This window comes from Macrotis lagotis, chromosome X (genome assembly GCF_037893015.1).
Source record: "Macrotis lagotis isolate mMagLag1 chromosome X, bilby.v1.9.chrom.fasta, whole genome shotgun sequence".
NCBI classification, from domain to species: Eukaryota; Metazoa; Chordata; class Mammalia; order Peramelemorphia; family Peramelidae; genus Macrotis; species Macrotis lagotis.
In genome coordinates, this window is record NC_133666.1 from 258,917,159 (window position 1) to 258,944,151 (window position 26,993).

The 26,993-nt window shown below is 35.3% G+C and overlaps 1 pseudogene; it reads right to left on the reverse strand.

Moving 5' to 3' along the window:
* Positions 1-7,611: 7,611 nt before the first annotated feature.
* LOC141499017 (DNA (cytosine-5)-methyltransferase 3A pseudogene) lies at positions 7,612-15,132 on the reverse strand (annotated as a pseudogene).
* Between the last annotated feature and the right edge of the window lie 11,861 nt (positions 15,133-26,993).

Sequence of the window (26,993 nt, forward strand, 5' to 3'; positions counted from 1 at the left end):
GTGTTTACAAGAAACACATTTGTAGCAGAGAGATATACAGACATGGTAAAGGTAAAAAGATGGAGCAAAATATATTATGCTTCAGCTGAAGCAAAAAATCAGTCATAATCCATAACCAGTTAAATACAGTTGTCCTAGCTCTCTGGACTGTTGAGAGGAGCTGCTTCCATCAAGATTGTTTTCTCATAATGTTGTTGATGTGAACATTGTTCTCTTGACTCTACTCCCTTCGCTCAGTATCAGATCCCATAAGTCATTCCATGCTTCTCTAGAGTCCAACCATTTATGGTTTCTTATAGAACAATAATATTCCATAATATTCATGTACCACAACTTGTTTAGCCATTCCTCAATTGATGGGCATCCCCTCAATTTCCAATTATTTGCCACTATAAAGAGAGTTGCTTTGAACATTTTAGAAAGTGTAGAAATTGGAACTATGTATGTGTAAATGGATGAAAATAAATAAATTGAAATAAATTTTTTTAAAAAATCAGAGGTAATGATCTTGATTTCAGTTAAAGCAACAATGTATAACATTAAAAGTGATAAAGAAGGAAATTACATCTTGAAAGACACCAATGCTAATGAAGTTATATCATTATTAAACATGTATGCACTTAGTGCTAGAGGATCCAAATTCCTAGAGGAAAAACTGAGTGGATTACAAGGAGACACAGAAAGCAAAACTTTAATAATGTGGGACTTCAACTTCCCTCTCTCAGAACATGATAAATCTAACTTTAAAATAAACAAGAAATAAGTTAAGACGTTGAAAGAAATCTTAGAAAACTTAGATATGATAGACCTCTGGAGAAAACAATAGGGATAGAAAAGAATATACCTTTTTCTCTGCAGTACATGGCACATACCAAAACTGACCATGCATTAGGACATAAAAATCTTATAATCAAATACAGAAAGGTAGAAATAATAAATGCATACTTCTCAGACCATGAAGCAACAAAAATTACATGTAATAAAGGGTCACAGGAAGATAAACAAAAATCTAATTGGAAACTGGACAACCTGATCTTAAATAATAAAATGATCAAATAACAATTCATAGAAATAATAATTATAGTCAAGAAAATGATAATAATGAGACATCACACCAAAATTTATGAGATGAAACCAAGGTAGTTTTGAGGCTTTATAACTCTAAATGCCTATATGAATAAAATAGAGAAAGAGGAGATCAATAAGTTGGGTATGTGATGAAAAAGGCAAGAAAAAGAACACATTAAAGATTCCCAATTAAATACCAAACTAGAAATTCTAAAATCAAGGGAGAGATTAATAAAACTGAAAACAACAAATTCATTGATCTCATAAATAAAACTAAGAGTTGGTTTCATGAAAAATCCAATAAAATAATGATATCTTTGGTTAATCTGATTTTTTTAAAAAGAAAGAAGATAACCAAATTACAAGTATCAAAAATGAAAGAGTGAACTAACCACCAATGAGAAGGAAATTATGGTGCCCAACTATATGCCAATAAATTTGATAACCTGAATGAAATGGATGGATATTTACAAGAATACAAACTGCCTAGATCAACTGAAGAGGAAATAACACACTTAAATAGCCCCATTTCAGCAAAAGAAGTTGAAGAAACCATTAATAAACTCCCTAAGAAAAAGACTTCAGGTCCAGATGGATTTACAAGTGAATTCTCCCAAACATTGTTAATATTTCTTAAGGAACAATTAATTTCTATTCTACATAAACTTTTTTAAAAATAGGAAAAGGAGTTCTACCAAGTTCCTTCTATGACACCAAAATGGTGCTGATACCTAACCAGGAAGAACCAAAACAAAGAAAATTATAGACAATTCTTCCTAAAGAACATTTATGCAAAAGATCTTAAACAAAATTTTAGCAATCAGATTACAGCAAGTTATTACTGGGATAGTACATGTTCAGGTAGGATTTATACCAGATAGTAGGGATGGTTCAATATAAGGAAAACACTCAACATAATTAAATATATCAATAGCAAAACCAATAGAAATCATATGATTATCTCAATAGATGCTAAAAAAAGCCTTTGATAAAATACAACATCCATTCCTAATACAGACTCTAGAAAGTTTAGGAATAAATGAAATTTTCCTTAAAATAATAAGTAGTATCTATCTAAAACCATCAAGAAATAGTATAGATAATGGATTAAACTTGTTGCATTTTCAATAAGATCAGATGTGAATACTATTTAATATAGTATTAGAAATGTTAGTTTTAGCAATGAGAAGAAAAAGAAATTGAAGGAAACAATTGGCAAAGAGGAAGCAAAGTTTTCAGAAATTCCATTTTAAGTAACTGTAAACAGTATTAAATACTTGGGAATAGACCTCCCAAGATAAACCCAGAAACTGTAAGAACACAATTATAAAGCACTTCTCACCCAAATAAAATCAGTTCTAAATAATTGGGAAAATGTCAATTGCTCATTGTTAAGTCAATCTAATATAATTATGGAAAAGGGATAAATTTATGATCAAACAAGAATTAGAGTGTATTATAAACTACAAAATGAATGATTTTGACTACATTAAATTAAATAGTTTTTGCACAAATAAAATCAATGCTACCAAAATTAGAAGGAAAGTAGAAAGCAGGGAAACAATCTACACAACTAGGAATTTGGATAAAGCTCTGATTTCTAAAATGTATAGGAGTGGGCAGCTAGGTGGCGCAGTGAATAGAGCACTGGCCTTGGAGTCAGGAGTACCTGGGTTCAAATCTGACCTCAAACACTTAATAATTACCTAGCCATGTGGCCTTGGGCAAGCCACTTAACCTCATTGCCTTGAAAAATCTAAAAAAAAGATATAAAATGTATAGGGAACTGCATCAAATTTATATGGCTGCAAATTATTCCCCAATGGATAAATAGTCAAAGGATATGAATAGATAGTTTTCAAATGAAGAAATTAAATATAATCACATGAACAAATGTTCCAAATCATTATTGATTAGAGAAATGCAAATTAAAACAAACCTGAGGTATCATCTTATATGTATCAGACTAGCTAAGATGACAAAAAGGGAAAATGATCAATGTTGGAGAGGTTGTGGGAAGATTGGGACATTGATTCATTGCTGGTGGAGTTGTGAATGGATTCAACCATTCTGGAGAGCAATATGGAACTATGTCCAAAGAGCAATAAAACTGTTCATTCTCTTTGACCCAGAAATTCCAGTTTTAGGGCTATATCCAGAAGAAATCATAAAAATGAGAAAAGTTCCACATTTTCAAAATATTCATACTAGTTCTTTGTAGTGCCAAAGAATTGGAAATTGAAGGGATGTCCACCAATTGGGGAATGGTTAAACAAGTTGTGATACATGAATATTATGAAATACTATTGTTCTCTAAGAAATCATAGATGATCAAACTCTAAAGAAGCATGGAATGAATTAAATGATCTGATGCTAAGTGAAGTGAGCAGAACCAAGAGAACAATGTACACATTAACAACAACATTGTGAGATGATCGACTCTGATGGATGCAGCTTCTCTCAGCAGTTCATAAAGCTAGGATAACCCTATTGGACTGGCTATGGACAATGCTTGTCCCATCCAAAGGAAGAAAAACAAAACAAAACCAAAAAAATCCTTCAGAATCTGATGAACACTTTTTTATTCTAATTCTTGGTGGACTAAGATAAAAAATATAAGCAGAAATTTATGCACATAATTATAAGAACTCTTGAGAACAACTCCAAGCCTTGATTCCAACAAAGATGCAAAGGGATTTATATTTTTCCTGAATTATGCAAACTTTGAAAGTAAATAAAATACTCTACATTTCCATTTCAATAAAAAAATCAAGAAGATATTATTAATTCAATGGGGAATCACTATCAGAAATAACCTTCTTGAAGGCTGAAGTTATTATTTTTCTGCAGTGCTATAATATAGCACTAATTTAATACATGAATCTACTAATTCCACAATTTTTCTGTGTGATATGCAATAGAAGAAATTTGTGAGGGTTTGAGCTATTGAACTTATTAGAGGGTTGTCAAATATCAAATGGTTAATAATATAGGATGGTTAACAATAAATTTAAAGCTTTTCCCTTCAAAAAAAGATGGATGAGTAACCCTGAAAAGAGCTCAGTAAGGCCTCAAACCAGAGATGCTTGTCTTCTCTGAACATATCATAGCACCTTATGCTAAAACCAGCACAAGGCAATCAGTTATCCTCTAAAATGGGAAATTTAGACTGTACAAAAAATTTTGAACACATGCCCTTTTGGAAGAATGGAACATGAGAGGTTGATGGGTTCAGTATATTAATAGTCTATATCCTTCTTCCTCATTCTTCCTTCCTTCTCTACTTAATTTGTCTAAATTAGTTGTGTTTTTAATATAAATTAATTTGTCTAAATTAATTTTATTATTTTTACATGATGATAATAACACATTTAATAAGTGTATACTGTACATCAAATACTATGCTAAGCACTGAGAATATAAATACAAGGAAAATAAAGCATTTCTTATCTTTAAGTAAAATATTTTCATGAGAAAGGATACTTAAAAATGTTAGAAAGTTTGGTGGAAGGATGGTTTCAATATATGTTCTACATCATTTTTTGTAAACATCTGGAAAATAGTGAGGGTGGTAGGCTGGCTCTGGGCAACTAAAAGTTAGAATTTACCTATCCATACCTAGAGTCACAGAGGCAGAGTTCAAATTCCAATGGGAAGACCATGAGGAGGATGACTATGGTATGGGACCATGGTTTAGAAAGGGTTGGCAAGTCCATAAATTTTAAATTCCATTTGGGAAACATATACCATGCTCCTTGCCCCACAGTTGGTACTGCTTCACTCAAGAAACAATTGTGCTAGCTAATTCTAGCTTGAGCACAAATTGAAATGTTTTAGAAATGATCAGTACAGAATATCACAACCTTCTACGAGAAAAAGAAGAAAAATAAATAAAACTTTTCCTCCTTATTGTGCTGCCCATCCTACTACCTCACTGAAAAGTCTTTCAGTCTGTCAATGGAGATTAACAAGAAACAATTTTGTACTTAGGATCCTCAGGTTTTAAATGATTAAAAATACTCCTCTGAGATTTTTTTCCCCATATTTACTCCTCAGATTTTCCTGAGGTCAAACTCCATACATTATCAGATCCCTTAGATTTTTCTCAGTCCCAATTTTACAGTTTACCTATACTGACCTCCATTCCTTTTATACTTCCTGACTACAGTATTCAAATTTTGTTTTATTAGATCAGTTATCTCTTTTAAGATCCTGTGACATAGTCTGTCCAATTTTATAAGACTAACTTTCTTCTCTCCTTTTCATTTATAAATGTCTTGTTCAAATAGGCTATATTCTCCACCATTTTCCCTAGTAATACTTCAACTTCTTCTGCTAGAATTCTTTCTTGCCTTGGGGACCTCAGGAAAAAACACTTTCATTTCTAAGTGTGAACCTGCTCTGGTCTGTGGCATTCTTTCTGCTCTTTCTAATCCAAAGAGAAGCCTCAATAAATTCTCATAGTAGGAGAATCTTCTATGTAGAGAAATCCAGAAAGTACAAGTTGCTTTAAAAACCTCCAGGCAAATACCTGAATGCTAAAGGAATAATCAAACCCTGATAGTGAAGTAATGCCTATCCTTTCCTTATTAAGTTGCTTTTTTAAAAAAGTACATAGTCTTCCAGAAGATTACTTGGACTGTGGTGAGAAACTCTGAAAGTCTTAACTGTCTGAGGAAGAACAAATGCCTGGGTTCCAACACAGGTTATCACTAGGCAGAAAAGCAGTTTGCTAACATGACAACATGGTTAGAAAGACCTGGATTCTAGTCCTGCCTCTAATATACTCTGACTGTGTCCCTGGAAAAAAAATCACTTTAATCTCTCTTTCCCTCCCCAACATTAAGCAACATTCTAAAGATTCAAATTGTAGAATAATTATGGCATTGAGATCATAGAGACAATTTCTCATACAGGAACTTCTAATACCAATGAAATCACAGATCCAGAATTTAAAAACTGAAAGGCAAAGTGATTTTTGATCAGCTGAGTCACTAAACTCATGGCCACCTTTTAATTTCCATCAGTGAGAATTGATATTGATATAATAATATACTGCTGCTGTGGCTTTTCACAGCATGATAGAGATTTTGTTTTGTTTTTTCAGGAAGAAAATACAATCATTTTCAGGCATTGACATTTTGTGTCAGGACAAATTAGTTTAAAGAACGTTACTAGGGCACAGAGATTTTAGAATAAAGGTTAATTTAGAATAAGGCTATTGATCAGTGTTGGGAATAGTTGAGGAATAAAGACCCATCTGGAGTAATTCACATTAACTTTATTCTTCTAGAAAGAAGCAAGGTTCTGATATACAGTACCCAGAAGTGACTTCTCATCACAGAACACTCACTCCATAAGGCATCCTGACATCACCTTGCTTGGAAGAGATAGCCCAACCCCCAAAACATCATGTACTCTGTTGTTGGATAGCAAATCTGATAAGTGGGCATCTAAGACTCTGGTCAAAGCCTTCCTGTCATGGAGGATGGACTCCTCCTAAGAAATCCTGTCTCACTTGTGAATTGCTCTAGTTCTTTGAAAACATTTGTCTTATTCTGAGCTAAAATACAGCCTGTCTTCAACTTCCTTCCATTCTCCCTGCTTTTATTTTCTTAAGACAAGCAAAAAGAACTTAATTGCCCTCTAAAGTACAACTCATCAAATACTTAAAGGCAGCTATCATGTCCCCTTTATATATCCAAGTCTTTTCTGCTCTGGGATAAGCATTCTCTAGTTCACAGGTTCATAAAATTTAGAAGTGGAAAAGATGCTAAGGATAAACTTTGCATAATTTTTTGGTTTTGAAGATTAATAAATTGAGGTACAGAAATGTATCTCTTGCTTACCTGAGATCACATGAATAGGAATGACACAACTGGGATTTAGACCTAGGTTTTTGAACAGCAATCTTTTCATGGGATCATAGATCAGTGGGTCTAAATCATATATAAATCAGGGAGGATTGTTTTTTAGAGATGTTGTTTTTATTTTGGTGAATATTTCTTTCCATAGTTTCCAATTTTCCTATTCCTATTCCTATTCCCTCTCTTTCAGCTTAAAAAAATTTAAATTTTATTATTTCAGTCACAGTGAGAAACCAAAACTGAGACAAATAGAGGTCTCCTCTGGAAAGAGTAGAAAACTAAAAGATTTTAGCATCATCATCATCACCAACTAAAAGAGGGGAAGGGAAGCTTGATTTTGTTTTTTTTCTAATAGGATCAAAGTATAATATTGAAAAATCAGTTAAATCCTTTTGCTCAGTGATGCCTAGAAGTTTTTTTTTTGCATATATGGTAGGTTTGGGGTTTTTTTTGGTGAGGGAGATAATTTCCTTTTTCTCTTCCAGGTAGTGATATTTCTTTCCATCTTTTCATTCTTGGTGGTTCTATTTTGTCATGTCACTATTACAGTTCACTCTCATTTTCATCACATACACACAAAATATTCCCTTAAGGGGGTAAAGAGGTGAAGAATCACAGGCACACTCCTTGACTTGCCCAGCAGTCTTTGTCTTGTCAAATGGCTAATATTGGGCTCTTAGGCCTCATGCAGAAGGCAGTAGAACACAAAAAAGGAGCTGTCCTGTGCCCTCATAGAGACCCTCCCATGCAGCAAATAATAGAAAAATCATTGCAAGGATGATCTCCAATCACCAAATCAAAAGAACCCCATTCCTACATGTGTTTCTGTGTGACATTGGGACATCCCCTACATACATGACCTTCCCATCATTCCCACAATAATGGAGTCCTTTAAGGTGATATAATAGTCTACCTTGAACCCCATGTCCTTCAGCACCAACAGCCCTATGCTATGGCATTGAAAAGATATAGCATCCACAATGGGTTCTGTTTTACAGCTGAGGATGAGGGATAAAATTTAGGATAGTCAAACTCCTGATCATGGTTATTAATGAAAAACATCTGAAGGCATGATAACCAATTGTCTCTCCATCACCCCATAAGTGTCCTTGGTATAGCAGTGCCCAGGGATCTTCTTTAATAGCCATCTGGACACCACTTGGTATAATCAAGAGGACCACACATTCCACACAGAAACAGAGAAGTATATGAAGACCTAAAAATGCACCCACAACAGAAAGTGCAATATGACTGATACCTGTCATAATTGTACAAATAAGCATACTCTAGGATGCAGTTCTTTCAGTTTTGGCACAATTCTCCAATGAAGATGAGCTGTTCTAGGGTTATATTGAGGCTTCGCAGTGGATGTAGATATCTTCAATATTCCTGTACTTCTGTCATACCTCATTAGCAGCCACTGTCTTGTGCATCTGTCAATGATCTCCTTGATGGTAGACTGCTTTCTCTTTCAGGGATTTGTGACATAGAAGTGGGGCATAGGCAACAGTTTCAGGCTCTAATATGGTCCACATATCAGTGAAAACTTCTTGTAAGGATTTATCTCTTCTGGTGGCTACAGGAATTTGGTATGGGGGGATGAAAGCTATCCATAGACTAGATCATTTGTTTGTTGTACACCTGCACTGGCCTTGGCCATATCACTGTCATTGTTAGGGCAGTTGTAAAACAGGTACTTTGTGTAGTTACTAGCCACCCAAAGGACTTCATAAATGGTTTTCTGGAAATAGACTGCTTGTTATGTGTGATCTAGTAGAAGATACTTTAGAAAGAACTCTGACATCTATTTCTCAACATAAACCAATGGAGAACTTGCCATCTCCAAACCACATGATCCATTAAGAACCTTCAACTGCTCAGCTTTATCCTGTAAACCACAAGTATGCAATTTATCCAGGATACCAGTAAAAGCTTTGCAATTTTCCACAGATCATTTTCCCAATCTAAAGCTTATGCTGGGGCGGCTAGGTGGCATAGTGGATAAAACACCGGCCTTGGAGTCAGGAGTACCTGGGTTCAAATCCGGCCTCAGACACTTAATAATTACCTAGCTGTGTGGCCTTGGGCAAGCCACTTAACCCCATCTGCCTTGCAAAAACCTAAAAAACAAAACAAAAAACAAATAAAGCTTATGCTATCCTCATATTCAGGATAGAGGTTTTAGAAAGAAATTGTACCTTGCTCAGTGATAGATCAGGGATTTGAACTCAGAGAATCATAGAATTTGAGAAGGGACTTGATCTCAGAGGTCATCTAAGTCCAACTCAAGCCCTCTTACTTAAAGTTTACTTTTTCCATTGCACCACTCTGTATTGAAAAAAATTCCATCAAAAACAACCCCCCCCAAAAAAAAACAGTGTAGTAGATCAGTAAAGGCATCTCTTGAGGTCAACACTGATGCTTTAAAATTTATGGGTCTGCTGGTTCAACTAGTACCAAGCTCACCTAATTGTGCCCAAAGCTCTCTTCACTATTTTTTAACAAAGAAGTCATGAAAAATTTGGTCATTAAATAAATAATTTATCCAGGCACTGGACAAAGCACTGGAGATTCAAAAAGGGGAGGGGGGGGAAGCATTCCCTGGCTTTGAGTCCAATCTAAAAAAAGAAGACAAGGGACATATACACACACACACACACACACACATATATATATATATATATATATATATATATATATATATATATGTATATATATATAGTGAGATGGTAAATAGTAAACAAAAGAAGCCCTAAAATAAGAGGGATTGAGAAAGACTTCCAATAGAAAAATGAGATTTTAGCAGGAACTTGAAGGAAGCCAGAAAAGTCAGAATGCAGAAAAGAAGAGAAAAGGAAATTCATGCATGAAGGAAAGATGGATTTCTAGTCAAAGAATATCAAGCAGTTCAGTGTAACTTCATGAAAGAGTTTGGGGTGGGGTCAGAGTACAGGTTGAAGGTACAGAAAACTAGAAAGGTAAAAGGGGAGCTATATTTTAAAGGACTCAACTCCAAATAGAGAATTTTATATTTGATCCTAAAGGTGATAGGAAACCAGTGTAATTTATTGAATAAAGACAATATGGCCATACTCTGTTTTAGGAAAATAACTTAGGTGACTAAGCGGAGGATGGATTGGTGTGAAGCGAGATTGGTCAGGCAGACCAATGAAAAAACCATTAGAGCAATTGAGGTCTGACAATGAGCCTACACCAGAGTGGTTAGCAATAGCAAAGGAGAGAAGGGGACATATTACTGACAGGCCTTAGCAATAGATTTAGTATAAGGATGGGGAATGAAAGAGGGTGAGGGGTACACTTTCTTTTTTTTTTAGGTTTTTGCAAGGCAAACGGGGTTAAGTAGCTTGACCAAGGCCACACTGCTAAGTAATTATTAAGTGTCTGAGACCAGATTTGAACCCAGGTACTCCTGACTCCAGGGCTGGTGCTTTATCCACTATACCACCTAGCCACCCCTTGGGGGTACACTTTCTGATAAACTTTATTCCCCATCATAACTGTCCATAAAAATTACAGATAAAGCTGTCTAGTATAGTCATTAAGATAGCCTATGAAAAGTAGCATGAGTGTCAACATCCACATTTGATGAATTTCACCCCTCCAGGCATTTATCCTGAAAAATGGAAGGTCAAGAAATAAGGAGTATCTATTCATCCCCTTCAGCTTATATTGGACCACTGGACAGTAGAAGAACACTCTACTCCTCCATTTCCTTCATTCAGCCTCAACACTATGACTTTACACAACTGGGGTGCACCTGGCCTGAGTTTCCATCTTGTGTGATGCCAGTCACTAGTTATAATAATAACAATGTGCACTAGTCTCAGATAATGTCAAGGTCTCTGACTCTTCCTAACCCACATTATACTCTTCAACTATATTTGTCCCAGTTGTTCAAATTCCCATTTATGTTTCTCCTGGTAGTACATGTATCCTTATAGTTTACCATTTCTTAATAGGACAAAAGGAAGCATAACCTTAGTAATCTGAAATCAACATTGAACATTTTATTGAACAGAAATTCCACTGCCTTTTAGCATAGTCTTCAATAGCACTTTTAATAGATTAGTGATTTCATAAGCATAGGAAACCCCCTCTCAAATGTCAATCAGCAGTAGCTGATTTGCAATTTATGATCTTAGAGAGTTATTGGGTGTGTGCAGGGGCGGGGGGAGATTAGAGATTAGATGTATCCAGGATCACTCAGTACGAGTCAGAGTTAGTATTTGAATCTAGGGCTTCCTGACTCTGAAGTCATCTCTCTATCCACTGGGCCATTGCTGCCTGTCTCACATCATCGTCCTTATAGGTATTATTTTCTTGGTTCTACTTGTTCTTATTAAAGCCATGGTAGCTCTTAGTGATCATCCCTTCCAAATGTTGAAAACACTATTTCTTCAAAATTTCAATCTAGAACTTAACCAGGAATCAATGGCAAGCTTTGCCAGACTATAATTTGAAAAATATACCTTCTGGGGTGGCTAGATTGCACAGTGGATAGAGTGCCAGCCCTGGAGTCTGGAGTACCTGAGTTCAAATCCGGCCTCAGACACTTAATAATTACTTAGCTGTGTGGCCTTGGGCAAGCCACTTAACCCCATTCGCCTTGCAAAAAAAAATATATATATATATATATATATATACATATATATATATGTATATATATATATATACCTTCTGCCCTCCTTTTAAGTATGAGAATGACATTTGCCTTTTTCTTATTTCTAGAATCAAGACTTTAGAACTCTAAGGGACCTTAATAATCAACTAATTCATTTTACAGATGAAAAAAAACTGAGGCCCTAAAAGATTCAGTGACTAGAACCTTCATCTCCAAACCCAAATTCCGAATTCACAACAGACACTGCACCTGGTTTCCTCTCTATTAGCATTTCTTCCATTCTTTACAATTTCTCATAAGTCACTGACAACAGCTGAGCAATCAAAAGCTTAAAAGTTTTTTCAGTAACTAAGACTCTGAGGAATTATCATCTGATCTTGTTTTTTTTAAGGCAGCAATGTATTTGATAATTTGAGATTTCAATTTCTAGTTAACCATTTTTGTTCTCTATGTAATGGAATAGGGGGAGGATCATGTGGGCTTAAACCAGAAAGCAAATGCAAGAAATTATGCCTACTGCTAGCTCATGTGGAAAAATTATTAGCCCTACTTCTAAAAGATTTTTGATAACATGTAATGGAGTGTCCCTATCTCCAATTCAAAAATATGCCACAGGTATTCTGTGGCTTTCCACTGACTGCTGAAGCAGAACTGGGTATACATGGAAAAAAAAAAAGGATGGACAAGAAAAACTGTGCTTTCACTCCCTGAAAGTTTGAATGAGGATAAGAAAATGCCATAGGTCCCAAGATGGGGAGTCCCTCTCTGTCTTGTAGCACGTGGAATTTAAAATGTTATTGTCTATTTTAGGTCCATTCCTCTCCATTCCTAAGTGGTTTATTAGAGATGAAAGAGCATCTTAAGTTTAGAAAGTAGGAGACAACAGAAATTTACATCCATAGAAGTCTGTGGCAAAGTTGCCATAGGTCTTCCAGCTCAATCAGGTAAGGCACTTCTCCCATGGAACAACTTAAAGTATTCAGCTCAGCTAAGGATGGATCTGGTAGCTGAGACTCTGTATCCTAGAAACAACAGAGTGATGTCACCAGTTATGCTATATTCAGAAATAAAATTGATGGTATGAATGCTTCATGGTAACCATATCAAGTTTGAGACTACTCTCTTCACCATATAATAGAGGGGAGAACTGGAAGATTTCCCCATTTCAGAGGGAAGTTTTTGTACTTTGATTCTTGCTATACCTTTTAAATAAATCTCCCACTATAAAAATACTTGATGCTTTATCAATTACAATTACAATTATTATGAATTCCATTAAAAAAGATTTAAACTCCTTAAAATGATAATGAGGTGCTAATTACTGATACTGATGACTTTGAGAAGATATTGATTGACTTGGTGACTGATTATGAGGAAACACACAAATGCAGCACAAATCAATAGTTTTACTACATGGAGAAGCTAGGTGGTACAGTGGATAGAGCACCAGCCCTGGAGTCAGTAATACCTGAGTTCAAATCCGACCATAGACATGTAATAATTTCCTAGTTGTGTGACCTTGGGCAAGTCACTTGACCCCATTGCCTTGCAAAAAAAATAGTATTAGAGCATGACAACATCTCAAGGATACCCCTGAGGAAGAACAGCAATCTGGAAAACAAACTCCTCTGGCAAACCAATCTAACAATATATTCACTACATATACATAAGTAGTCTGAGAATCAACTTTCCTCTTAAAGAAAAGAAACAAAATAAGATTGAGTAGTTGTTCCCTCTCTCCATCTATTTTCATCATCCTAACTCTTTCTCTGGTTTCCAATAAATTTTTTTAAAAGTATATTTTTAATATAGCTAATTTCTGTTGTATTTAACATTCACCATTAATTTCAGTTCCTTCTCATGATTTTTATAGAAAATAGTATTTTTCTTTTTGCATTTATTCTTGTAGATTTCTTATTGAAAGGAATTTCAAAGGCCATATAATTCAACTCCTTCATTTTATAGGTGGGAAAGACGAGGCTCAAGAAAGCAAATGACTTGCTCAATAAACATTTAATAATAATAACTAACATTTAGGGAGTGCTAATTATATATTTGGCACTGTACTAAGGACTTCACAATATATCATTTGAGTCTCATCACAATTCTAGGAGATAGGTACTATTATTATCTCCATCTACATTCCTGTAAACAGAAGCAAAGTGGGGTTAAAAGATTTGCCCAGGGTGCACAGCCAGTTTGAGACTGGATTTGAACTGAGGTCTTCCTGTCTTCAGGTCCAGCACCCTATCAATTGCATATCTAACTGTCACTCAAGTGCCTACTATGTGCAGGCTTTATACTAAGTATTGAGTCTACAAAGAAAGTAATAATAGTTTCTATCTCCAAGGAAATCACAATGTAATGGGGAAAGAGGCTGAAAAGATGAAGGGAAGGGAAAGATGGGGGAATGACAAAGTCCTAAAGCCAAGGAAGGCAATGATGTGATGACTACCCTGGCTTACCATGTTAAATGTGGAGGATGTGAGAGGAGCTCTTCAAACTCCTCCCTCCCAAACAGATGGAGAGAGGGATCCCAGTGGCCAAGGGTCCTAAGGAGGAGTAAGTTTCAGAGTTGATGTGATCTTATAGGATGAGCTACTGAAGATCAAAAAGTTCAGAAAAGGAAATGGAAGGCAAGGATGACAAACTAATGCTAAAAAGCTAGAGGGAAATTGGAGCACCTCTGACTCCAGTCAGGATTTTTTTTTATCATTGTACTACATTAATTTCTATCAGTATCTTCCCTTTCTTTTCATCTCTAGAAAATGACCTTTTTTTCCCTTTTAATATAAGTTGGCAAAAGACTTCTTTATGCATTGGAAATAATCTCTTTAGACAGCTCAGGTTTTTCTTCCTCAATGGAATGTTTTGGGTTTCTTATGTCAGATTTTCATTCATAAAAACACTCCACCTATTTTGTACCAACCTTCCTTTTAAATCAGCAGGTTCTAAGTTTCTTTTAATATCTGTTCTCTTAAAATCTGGAGTGCATGACAGACTATGACTAATATTTCCCTCCTTTACCATGAAATCTACTATTTCTGCTTCAATAAGCAATCCTATTTTATTGGTCATAAGTAGGTAGAAATTCTCAAAACTTCTACCTTCTGAAACTTTATACAAAAAACTAGAAGAGGAACAATAAACAGATAAAAACCAGAAGAGGTCTGTAAACATTTCATTAGAAAGCTTCCCCCCTCTCAGTGACAGCAACCACAATATATGAGCAAATAGAAATTTCAATAATAAAAATAATTCATTTCAATTTAGTCACCAATACCAGGCACTACTCATTATAACATAACTGAGAATTATTCAGAGTATTATAAATTATTTCTATTGAAAGAGAACTCACTACTGCATAAGGCAACTCATTTCACTCATCAAATTATTTTAATATGAATTTTTGTTTAGTAAACCTATTGAAAATATATACTGCTATGCCTCATCATCATTTTTCATGTATTAAAGAAACAATAATAAATTAAAACAATTACCTACCTTCCTGCTACCAAAGTATTTCCACAGCATATAGTCTATGAGGAAGACCATTGTCTTTAGTGAATTCTATTTGAATGTTCCAAGATCAATTAACCACATTTTTCATATACTGATAGAATTGTCACTTGGGGTGACCTTGGAGTGACCAGATATGAATCAGGATGACTGGAGATGGCATCTGGATGTGAAGCAATCAGGGCTAAGTGACTTGCCCAGAGTTGCACAACTAATAAGTGTCCAGTGTTTGAGGTCAAATTTTAGGTATGAAAATTTTGGGCTAACCATAATGATTCTACCTTATAAAATTAAAGCTTCATGAAACTACCAAGTTCTTTACATTTCCACAATGTGAATTCTTAACTTTTTGGATCTCTATCTAGTTTTCATTTGTGGAAAGATTTGATTATAAGAAGCCCAAAATGTTAGACATAATCTTTATGGTACATCCTAATAATACTGATAATAGTGAACACTGGACTGCATGAACTATTAGTACTAAAACAGACCTAATTTGCAACACTTTAAAAGGTTTACCAAAATATATTAGAATACTAATTCCACACAATTATTCAAAGAAATTGTAAATGAACAGTACTTTCAAATGCTTATGCAAATAAAGTACTAGTAATTAAAATAATATCACTTATTTTCCTCTTCAAGAAGCATAAGAACAACAAATGATTTGCTAATATGAGAAACAGTGTTTTCATACAATGAAGTCCTTCCAAAAATATTTATTTCTGTTTTAAATTCAATATAATAAACATTTATTGTCTCAGCTAGGTACCAGGCACTACGCAAAATGTTGGGTATACAAATAAGAAAGAGAAAGTCAATCCCTTCCCTCCAGGTACTTACAGTCTAATGGTGAGACAATACATAAAATGAGAGAGAAAAGCAATACTCAAGAGAGACGATGATGAATCAAGCATATCTTGTTCCATGGAGTTGAAACCAGGCAGAGAAGTAAATACAGAGTAGAGTGGGCAGAAAAGTTCAATTTCAGCCTCTATAAAGGAAGGGGTTGGGAGAAGTATAATATTGCATCTTCCAGTCCTCCAAAAAGAAGGGAGAATAAACGGATAAAGGTAATACCAGTCAAAGATTGAATTAGCAGCATGGTTATGAGATTAAAAGTGATGAATTTAGCCTGAGAGAAGCATCTTGTTCAGTACCATTGACTACAAACAGAGCAGTAAATATAGAGTGGAGTATATGTTGATGATGTTTGTCCTTTGTTCTTGAAGAAGACCATGACCTGGTGGGGGGCAGTGATGCTATGGCAAGCATGTGTCTTGGATTTGAGTGAGGGGGTGCTGTACTAAGTCATCAGCTTCATTTTGTCCTCAGAGTCATCTGGATCCAATGGTCAGATATGAATCAGGATGACTGGAGATGGCATCTGGATGTGAAGCAATCAGGGCTAAGTGACTTGCCCAGAGTTGCACAACTAATAAGTGTCCAATATTTGAGGTCAAATTTGAACCCAGTTTCTCCTGATTCTGGGGCTGGGGTTCTATCTACTGTACCACCTAGCTGCTCCTCACAAAGGTATTGAGGTATGAAGGCATTGCCTGTATACAAAGGATGGCAAGTCAATCAGCTAATAGGAATTTATCAAGCATCTACTATGTACCAGAATGGGCATCTTAGAACCAGGAAGACTCATCTTCATGAGTTCAAATCCAGTCTCAGACACATACTAGCTGTGTGACCCTGGATAAGTCACTTAACCCTGCTTGTCTCAGTTCCTCATTTGCCACTGGAGTGGCAAACCACTCCAGTATCCTTGCCCAAAATGGGGTCACAGAGAGTGGGATACAATGGAAAAAATGACTTAACATGAGCTAAGTGCTCCAGATATAAAGAAAGGCAAAAACATAATTCCTACCCTATAGGAGCTTATAATTTAATGGGGGAGAAACATGCAAAAGAGCATTGTACTATGAGCTATATCTAGTATAAAAGGAAGGTAAGCTCAGAGAAAAGGAACTAGGAGTGGGGAGCAAGGGGAAAGATAAAAAAAAGGAATGCCAAAAGTGGGGTTCAATTTAGCAGAGACATAGCAAGTGCAGAAGAGAATACTGTGTATTAAGACCAAAAACTTAAGGAAACACAAGGTTATGGAGGACCTTGAATGCCAAACTAAAGAGTGTGTATTTTATTTGATAAGTAGATATTAACATGCTTGGAGCAGAAGATAGGCATGAGAATATCCATGCATAAAAGGGAGATTAATCTGACAACAGTGTAAAAACTGAATTTTAAGTGGAGGAGATTGGAAACTTTCTGTAAAAATGCATTTTGTAAAGTGAATCAAGATATAATTCCTCCCCCCCCCACCCCATGACAATTATTTTTTTTTAAATGGAAACAGCAGAGTAGGCATACTGGTAGTAATAAAAAGTGAGTGATTTGTTGACAGGAGCTTATGGGTTATGTTACTTCTCTTCATGTAAGCAGTACATGAAGTTAGAATGACATGTGGAAAAAATATCAGACAGGAAAAAGGAGACCTATATGATATTGCTCTAATTGTGTTTAAGTATACAGAGAGACATAAACCCCTGTGAAAACAAACAGAATTGAAAGCAACTGTTTTTTAAAATAATTTTTTTTTTACTTCAAAGTAATCTCACCCTGATCTTGATTTCTTCATTCTCTCTCTCCTTGCCCTAAGTATCCTTCAGGGATGTTAATAAGAAGTAACAAAAATAACAATAGGAACAACAACCAAAAAACATAGGAGTGACTTCTAATAATTGAACATAAGGAGTTAGTTTCTCCTATCACCTTCCTATCCCAGTATGATGGGAAAGGCACTAAAATTAGAACCAAACCACCTAGACAAGTCACTTCAGTCTCTTGCATTTGACTATAGAAAATTCTATAGTGATAGATTTATATTATATATTATATATTATAAATACTCAAATAGTCCTTGGCAGAGAAGGTTCTCCACCCCTGGTTTAGGGGATATGTTAAGGTTCAATTTAATATCTAATCACTTTTGCCATTATTGTTGAAGGAAGAATGAAACCAAGCTCTATATCCCAGACTTGATCCTTTTCCCATCAACCGCCAGTTCTGCAATGAACATACCTAGGAAATAACAAAAATTCTAGTATTTCCAGATCATAGCCAAACAGAAACCAATGAAAGTATAGATAGGAGGATAATATAGAATAAAGGAGCTCTGCCATTGGGAACAAAACAATTCAGTTCAACTGAGAAAGTTCTAGTTATCATTCAATGGAAAACTTTCTGCATTTTCTAAGGTTCCATACCCAGTATTCTAAAGAGAAATCATCACTCCAATGATACAGTAGTATACAGGTGGTGGCAAAAATGTGAAAAGAAAAGTTAGAAAGTTAAGAAACTGAGTGATTGGTATGGTGTCTACTCTGCACAAAATTCAGAGCACTCAGCCTGAACATCATTCTTAATGAGATAAGAATTTTTAAATGACCCTGATGTGGTATTGGTGCAGTCAAGAGGAGAATTCCTAAGGTTCATGCATTTAATAAATAGATTAGATTGGGCATAGCTGTCCAGTCTGAGGAGAAAGTGCAATCAGGTCAACTGCTAAGATTCGGACTTTGATCCTTAGCTCCATGCATTGTTTAAGAAGGGCATAGCAGAGATATGCAGTTGTGTTCAAAATACTCTAGTTTCTAATCACACTTGATGGCTGGCACAAAGTTATGTGGTGTTGCTGTCAACCTGACTGCTCAGTCATCCTTGGAAATAGTTTTACTAACAACTGACAGCAAGTTACATTCTAATTGTTTGGAAGAGGAATACAGAAAGAGTAGAATAACATTAACCTTTCCTCATTTTGTCCTAGGAAGGATAATAGAACTCAAACTCACAGATGAAAGGGGCATCTATCTGTGTACCAAGATATAATGTTTTTGAGTAAATTATAACCAATTTTATCAATCATGGCAAGTTATTGGCAAAAAGGGCTCTTTATTTTCTCAATGGACAAAAAAAAAAAAAGCAAGGTAACTTTTTGAGGTTTACATGCCCTTGGTCAAGTCTGCATTTCAGTAGATAGCAATCAATTCTGATAGGTCAACAATTAATAAGAGTGAATATTACAAAGAGAAGTAAGATTGCTCCAGAGAGAGATAGGCTATCCCTATACTCAAAATAACCCCAACCTTGGGCAAACTAAGCAAAAAATCTATATCTCACCCACCCACCCAAGCCTAAGATAGTTGGGTAGAGTAGAATGAGAAGATTGTTTATCTTCTCTTCCATCAACTATGTCCTTGAGAGACTTGGCAAAGAATAGAGCAGGGAAAAAAAAAACTCTGATCTCCCCAATTTTATAATTGGCTATTAAAAGGAGAATGAGATAATCATTTCTCTTATCTGTTTTTCAGTAGATTGAGCCTCCAAATACATATACACTTATAAACATATGTGTGTGTGCACATATGCATTTATGACAACTATATAGTGTTCATTTTCCCCCCATAAAACATAAATTTTTTGTTTCAGTCTTTGCAGCAATAGTCTTTAAAGCATATTAAGTGTTTAATAAATGCCTGTTGATTGATTTGATTTAGAATTGGCAAATTTGGGGTTGGACTAGATAAATTACACTGCACTACTAGCACTAAACACCTCATGGAGGAACTGAGGAGCAATGTCTGGTTCCTAAAATGTACTTTTATTTCATGAGAAACAATGAGTGGAACTTCAAGACCATGATATTTTGAATTGATTTGATATATGTGTATTACTCTTGTTTTCTTCTTTTTTTGAGCAAAAAATAGAATCAAATCTGTCTCTGTCTCTGTCTCTCTTTGTCTCTCTCCCTCTCTCTCTGTCTCTTTCTGTCTCTCTTTCTCTGTCTCTCTGTCTCTGTCTATGTGTGTGTGTCTCCCCCCCCTAAATTTGTCCCTCCACTCTAAATTTCAAATATCCTCTTTTCTTCAAGAGTTATTTCCCCCTTTGACCTTTTATCTTTTACAGGTAACCATACTGTAGTCCCTGCTGAACCTAGAATAGATATCACTTAGTAATCCTTTGTTATACTCTTCTCAGGAACAATACACAACTCTTCTAAAGTCCTCTGATAACACTAGTATACATTTTTAATCTGCTTAATTGATGACACTTCTTGAAAATAACCCCACCCTTATTTTCCAGAATTTCCTCCATAACAAAAAAAAAGTAGAGTTGAATATAACTAACCAAGAGCAATATTTACCCATTGCTGTTGCTTGACTATAAGTCATAGAATGCAAATCTCTGAAGAAATGAAATTGAGGACAATGGAAAACAATTGAGAGGGGGCTTGATGGGCATATCAACAGGGCAACACAGATAGGAGGAATTGCATAAGAGAAACAAGACAAAAGACATGATCAGAGAAATGTATGACACGATTGGAGAAGAGGTGTATCAGTCATGGAGTGAGAACTTGAAATATCCAGTGGCCTGGCCAGATGCTTTACTGGTATCCACACAATGTCAAGAGAACATGACCAAATCCCCACCCCTGCCCTAGACCAATATGTTGGGCACCCTGTGGATATTTATATGTAACACAAATCCCACAGTCCACTAATATCAAACTTTCTCCAAATTAGTGGAGATGAATTCCCTGCCCTGTGTGGGGACAGGGTAAAGTTGGCAAGAACAGGAGAGATCCAGTCTAATTAAGTCCTATTCACAATCCCCCAAGCTTCAGGTCTTCTTCAAACTTTGAATTGCTTTGAACACTTCTGGCTTCAGATTAGAAAGGAAATATAGAAAAATAAATTCCACTTCAAGGTACTGAAGGAAAAAGAATCTGGGAAAATATGAAAGGAGTTGACAATTTCCCTTGTGTCCTTGTATCCAGAATGGAACCTTAGAAAATGCAGAAAGTTTTCCATTGAATGATAACTAGAACTTTCTCAGTTGAACTGAATTGTTTTGTTCCCAATGGCAGAGCTCCTTTATTCTATATTATCCTCCTATCTATACTTTCATTGGTTTCTGTTCGGCTATGATCTGGAAATACTAGAATTTTTGTTATTTCCTAGGTATGTTCATTGCAGAACTGGCGGTTGATGGGAAAAGGATCAAGTCTGGGATATAGAGCTTGGTATCATTCTTCCTTCAACAATAATGGCAAAAGTGATTAGATATTAAATTGAACCTTAACATATCCCCTAAACCAGGGGTGAAGAACCTTCTCTGCCAAGGACTATTTGAATATTTATAATATCGTTCATGGGCCATATAAAATTATCAACTTAAAAATTAACGTGCTATATTTGATCAAACATTTAATCATTTTACCTCTAAAATACTCTGAGATTTATTGAATTTTGAGTCCCTACTACAGTTGCCTTGACAGTACTAGACTAAATGATGTCATGGGTTTTATATGGCTGGATGATTCCCACCCCTGCCCTAGACTAATAATTTTTAAGAAAGCAGATAGGCACAATTCTTTTTTGATACCCTCCTCTCTCTTTGGAAAGCAGAATGACCTCTGCTCCCAACTTCCTACTTCCATTCCTGACAGGAATGAAGCCATAAATAAGAATCACATGGAATGGGAAGAAATGGGTCAGTTCAATCTGTATCCCTAGATGGAGTAACCACAAAGATGAGTTCACAGGTTCACTTAAGAATTAGAGTATATTTTTTAGTATTCTTTATTATATTTTATGAAACAAAACAAGCATTTACATAACATAGCATAATTAAAAGATGATTGCACATGAAACTTTTGGTCTATTGTCTACAATTTACTATTCTTTATAAATATATAATAGTTATAAGGTAAATGTCTTTTTATTTCTTCCTCCCTCCCTCATAATGCCCTCCCCCCATAATTAGACAAAAGTCTATCCAAGTTTTTCTAAAAATAAATGAGCTCATCATTTCTTATCATAGTAGTATTCCATCACAATCATATCCCACAACATGCATAGCCATTCCCCAGTTGACAAGCATCCCTGAAATTTCCAATTTGTCACTACAAAGAGAGAGGCTAAAAATATCTTAGAACATATTTCTGTTTTCCTAATCTCTTTGGAAATAGATCTTGTAATGGTATTGCTGAGTCAAATGAAATAAGTAGTTTAATAATTCTTTGGGCATAATTCCAAATTCCTTATCAAAATGTTTGGATCAGTTACCAATTCTACCAACAATGAATTAGTTTTCTAATTTTCCCACATTCTCCCCCCCCAACATTGTTCCTTTCCCCTTTAATCATTTTAACCAATCCAATAAGTGTAAAATCATATCTCAAGGTTATTTTAATTAATATTTCTCTAATACATAATGATTTTGGTCATTTTTTCATAGTATTTATTGTATTCTTTTTTCTTTTTTAGTTGTTACAAGGCAGAGGGGTGAAGTAACTTGTCCAAGGTCACACAGCTAATAAGTATCAAATATTTGAGGTCAAATTTGAACTCAGGTCCTCCTAACTCCATTACAGGTGCTCTGTCAACTGGAACCACCTAGGTGCTCCATGTCTAGTATTCTTATTGAACAATAATAATTGCCATATTAGAGTCATTTTGAGCAAATAAAAATTTTCCCCCATTAGTCCATGAACTTTATAGGCCTCAATTTACAGACCATTTTTTGACCTAAGAATTTCTTCCCATTGTCCATTTGTTGAATAATTCTCATTAAATAACTCCTCCAGCAAAAAAATAAACTTCAATTCAGTGTCTTTTACTCCTTTGGAAGCCGGGTAAAGCCTATGACTCCTTTCTCAGATTTTTTAATGCATACAAAAATACATAAGATTATAAAGGAAACCAATTTTTTGAAATTTAATTGTCAAAAAAATTTTTCTTAAATTCACAGACCCAGATAATAAGGTATCTAAGACTGCTAGGTGATACAGTGTATGGGATACTGGAACTATTATCAGGAAAGACTGATTTTCAATTGACCCTAAGAATCTAAGAATCTGTGTACTCTTGGGCAAGTCACTTAACCTCTGTCTCAGTTTTTGAAACTACAAAGTGGGGATACCTACTTCCCAGGATTGCTGTGAGAATGAAATGATATTTGTCAAACACTTAATATATGCTTGACACTCAGTAGGGGCATAATAAATACTTGCTTCCTTCTGTTGTTCCTTAAAAACCTCTGATTAAATAAGGAGTTTCACTCTTTCAGTTACTGTATTGACTAATGTCTACAAGATGTTGCTAAAATAGTAACAAATTCTTTCTTACCCTTAGAATCTTCAGGTAAATGAAGAGAGGATAGAGGCTAGTAAATGTCCCAAAGCCCAATAAACCAAAATGGAATTGTTTTACACTGGAAAAGATTAGGTCAGTAATTTGCAAGAAGTTCTTGTCATGAGAAATTTTGATGGGTGTTGAAGGAGAACTAAATTTTTCCCTGGAAACTTTTAGAAACAGCAGAGTGTATTAATGCTCAACAGATTTGTTGAAAGCAACACAGTAAGTTAGGGATAAACTTTATTCAATCAATTGAGAATTATTTATTAAGTACCTACTATGTGTACAATGAAACAATCCCTCCTCTTGAAGGAGCTTTCATTCTAATGGAATGGTGAGGGGGACATATATAAATAAAGCATAAATATAAAGTTAACTGAGAAAGAGGAGGGATATGGAGAGAGAAAAATTGAATATAAGGTAATTTGGAAAGAATACTTTCTTCCAAGGGGTATGGGGAGAGGAGTCAATAAATGCTTCATGTAGAAGGGTCCTAGAAAACTCTCTAGGACCATATGTTGCAAAGAACATGTAAACCTGCATTGTAGAGTGTATTTATCAGGAAGCACACAACTTTGGAGGTGCAGCCCCTATACTTCATTCCTAAACCATTACAATATTTTCCTGACATTTCTCTAAGTCCAAATCTCTTTCTTTTCTAGATCATTTATGTATCACTAAAGAATTAATCTCTTTAGAATATTGCTTTTATTGTGTCACTCCTCTGTTCAAAAACATTCAATATTTCCCAATGTCTGTTGGAAATACACTCTCTACTTTGGTACTCAATGCATTCATTTATACCTACTATTAAGTCTTCTTCTACCTACTGTACTTTTAATGGTCTACTAACTGGCATCAACCTACTATTGTGATCTCCTAAGACTTCCCTATATAAACTCTCTACTCCAATTATATTAATCTACTCATTATTCCCTTCAGTGTCAGACTCAAATAATAATAGATACTTGCCTGTTGCATTCTGTCTTAGAAAACAAGTTGTTCACATTATTGATGTATCATATTTTGATTCATTTTACTAGCATTTCCCTATTATATTTTAATCTGGTTCTGGATGTACTGGGGAAGTTTGCAAGCCACTTGCAACCTCACTGCCCTGCACTTGATACCTCTATAAAAATGCTATACTCATTTCCACCTCCATGACTTTGTTCATGCTGTTCACAATTTCTGGGTTAGAGAATATTCTCTCCTTTTCTCTGTCCATTTGATTGGAATCTCTCTCTCCTTTTGAATTCCCTGTCTCCATCATTCATGAGGCAACTAGATGGCAGAAGGGGTAGAGTGATGAGTTTGCAGTGAGGAAGACCTGAGTTCCTGCCTTTGACCCTGACTAGGTATGCATCCCTAGGCAAGTCAGTCAACTTTTCTCAGGCTTGGTTTCATCATCTGGAAAATGAAATAAGAATAGTGTGGGAATCAAATGAAATGACACATGTAAAACCATTTGCAAACCTCAATGTTATATAAATTCTAGTTACATCTTCCATTCTTATCATAGTATTATATTATAAATTATTTTGTTTACAGAGTGAAATTATAAACCTTTTTCAGACAGAGACTATCATGTCTATATACCCCACAGTACATTACTAGTAGGGTAGCAGTTGGTCAGTTGAAATACCTTAAAACCTAAGAGTCCTTAGGACCAGACTAAATGCATTTTTCTGAGAACTTGACAAATATATTGGACAATGTGCAACCTTAATACTTGATATATATTTTTCAAGTCTGTGACCTCATTTCATGTTTTTTAAGGTAGCTTCTTAATATAAGCACTTACAAAAATATTTTTTAAAATAGTTCAATGAAGAGGTAAGCAGGAAGCTTCACTACTGGAGGATCAGTTCAAGAAAGCTGGTGATTGATCCTATTACCAGGGAACTTCACATTGGCTATCAACAACAAGTCAACATCTATTGCCATACTACTAACTATATTTATTTGTTTTAGGGTTTTTGCAAGGCAAATGGGGTTAAGTGGTTTGCCCAAGGCCAAACAGTTAGGTAATTATTAAGTGTCTGAGACTGGATTTGAACCCGAATACTCCTGACTCCAGGGCCGGTGCTTTATCCACTGTTCCACCTAGCTGCCCCCTAAATATATTTAAAGGCTTAAAATGAGTTGAAGGTCTGGGAGCCCAATAAACCAGGTAACATCTCAATGCCTTTCTCTTCCCAAGGATAAAAGGAAGGAGAGAGAGAAAAAAGAAAGGAAGGGAGGAAGGGAGGGAGGGAGAGAGGAACCATTACTTCAGTTCTCTTTGCCAACTAAAACCCTGGACTAAATGATCTTTAAAATTCTTTTCAACTGTAAGGCTCTATGTGATGAGACTTTTTTGAAGTAGGATAAACCAGAGATTCCAGTAATCAAAAGGTCCCTTGCTTTCAACAGAAAAAAAGTGAATTTGTTGATGGAATTGTTGTCTAAGAGCCCAGGAGTAAGGGTGGACATGAAGGTATATTCTGGGAGCAAAGACATGAGAGATACCTGTCAAAATGACCACTGGAAAAGAAGACAGTGTGTACCCAATATCTTGGGTTTTCCCTCAGTTAAGAAGGCACATTCTTTCTCTCTTAATTTCTGCATTATGCTAGACACTAAACTTCAACAACAATATAAAAATAACAAAAACTGAACTATCTTATTTATTTTTGTATCATTTCCAATTGAGAGAGAAGTAGCTATAGAACTAGTGTAAGAGGAAGGAAGAGCTGAGTTCAAGTTCCAACACATACAACTGATGCATGAATGGAGAAAATCACTTAACCTCTTAGGGTTCTAGCCAATTCTCTTAGATTATAAATTACTGAGAATGTGCCCTTATAAATTGTGCCAGTTACTCACTGAGAATCCTCTCTACCATATCAATGAAACAACAGACCCAGTTCCAATCCTCATCCTCAGGGGTTAGAAATGTGCTCTGCATTTATTAGGTGTTTGATAACTGGTTGTAGCATAAATGAATGAATGAATGGATGGATGGATGGATAGATGAATGAAAAAAATGAATGAATCAGAAGTATTAATCAGAGTAGCATTAGGCAAAACTGTGGTGTGTCTCAATTCCTCTAGACTCCTCTTTCTTTGTCCTTTAACTTATCTCCTCAGTGTCCTGTCAGTTCCCTGATGTACATAAGATCTCTTTGCTCATTCTACTTTTTCCTCATCAAAGTCTACTTTCAGTAACGATTGAAGTCTTTCAAGCTAAGATGTACATGATTGATTAAGCTTTAACATATTACCTTTCTCAGAGGAAATTACATTTTAACAGTATACAAGACCTTGATTTAAAGTAACAAAACTCATATGGAGACCTTTCAGGCATCAATGAGCAGGTGACAGAATTTCTGTAGTCAGTAGTCAGGGGTCAGAGGACTGCTTACCTTTCTGCTTGTAAGTTTGATCGTGATCTAAGCTCCTGGGTCCTAAAACAAGGTTGCATTACCTCTCTGTAACCTTTTAGAAACCTCTGCCTTTCCAAATTCTAGCTAATTTCATAAGAGAAACTTCCCTAACTTAGAATATCCAAAAATCTAAAGGGTGCTAAACAGCACTTGCATGATTTCTACAGTATAGAAATACCTGAACTTGGAATTTATTATTAAGAAAAATTAGTTGACATGGAAATCAAACCCTTGATGAACTCCTAAGCAGCTTTTCTCCTCT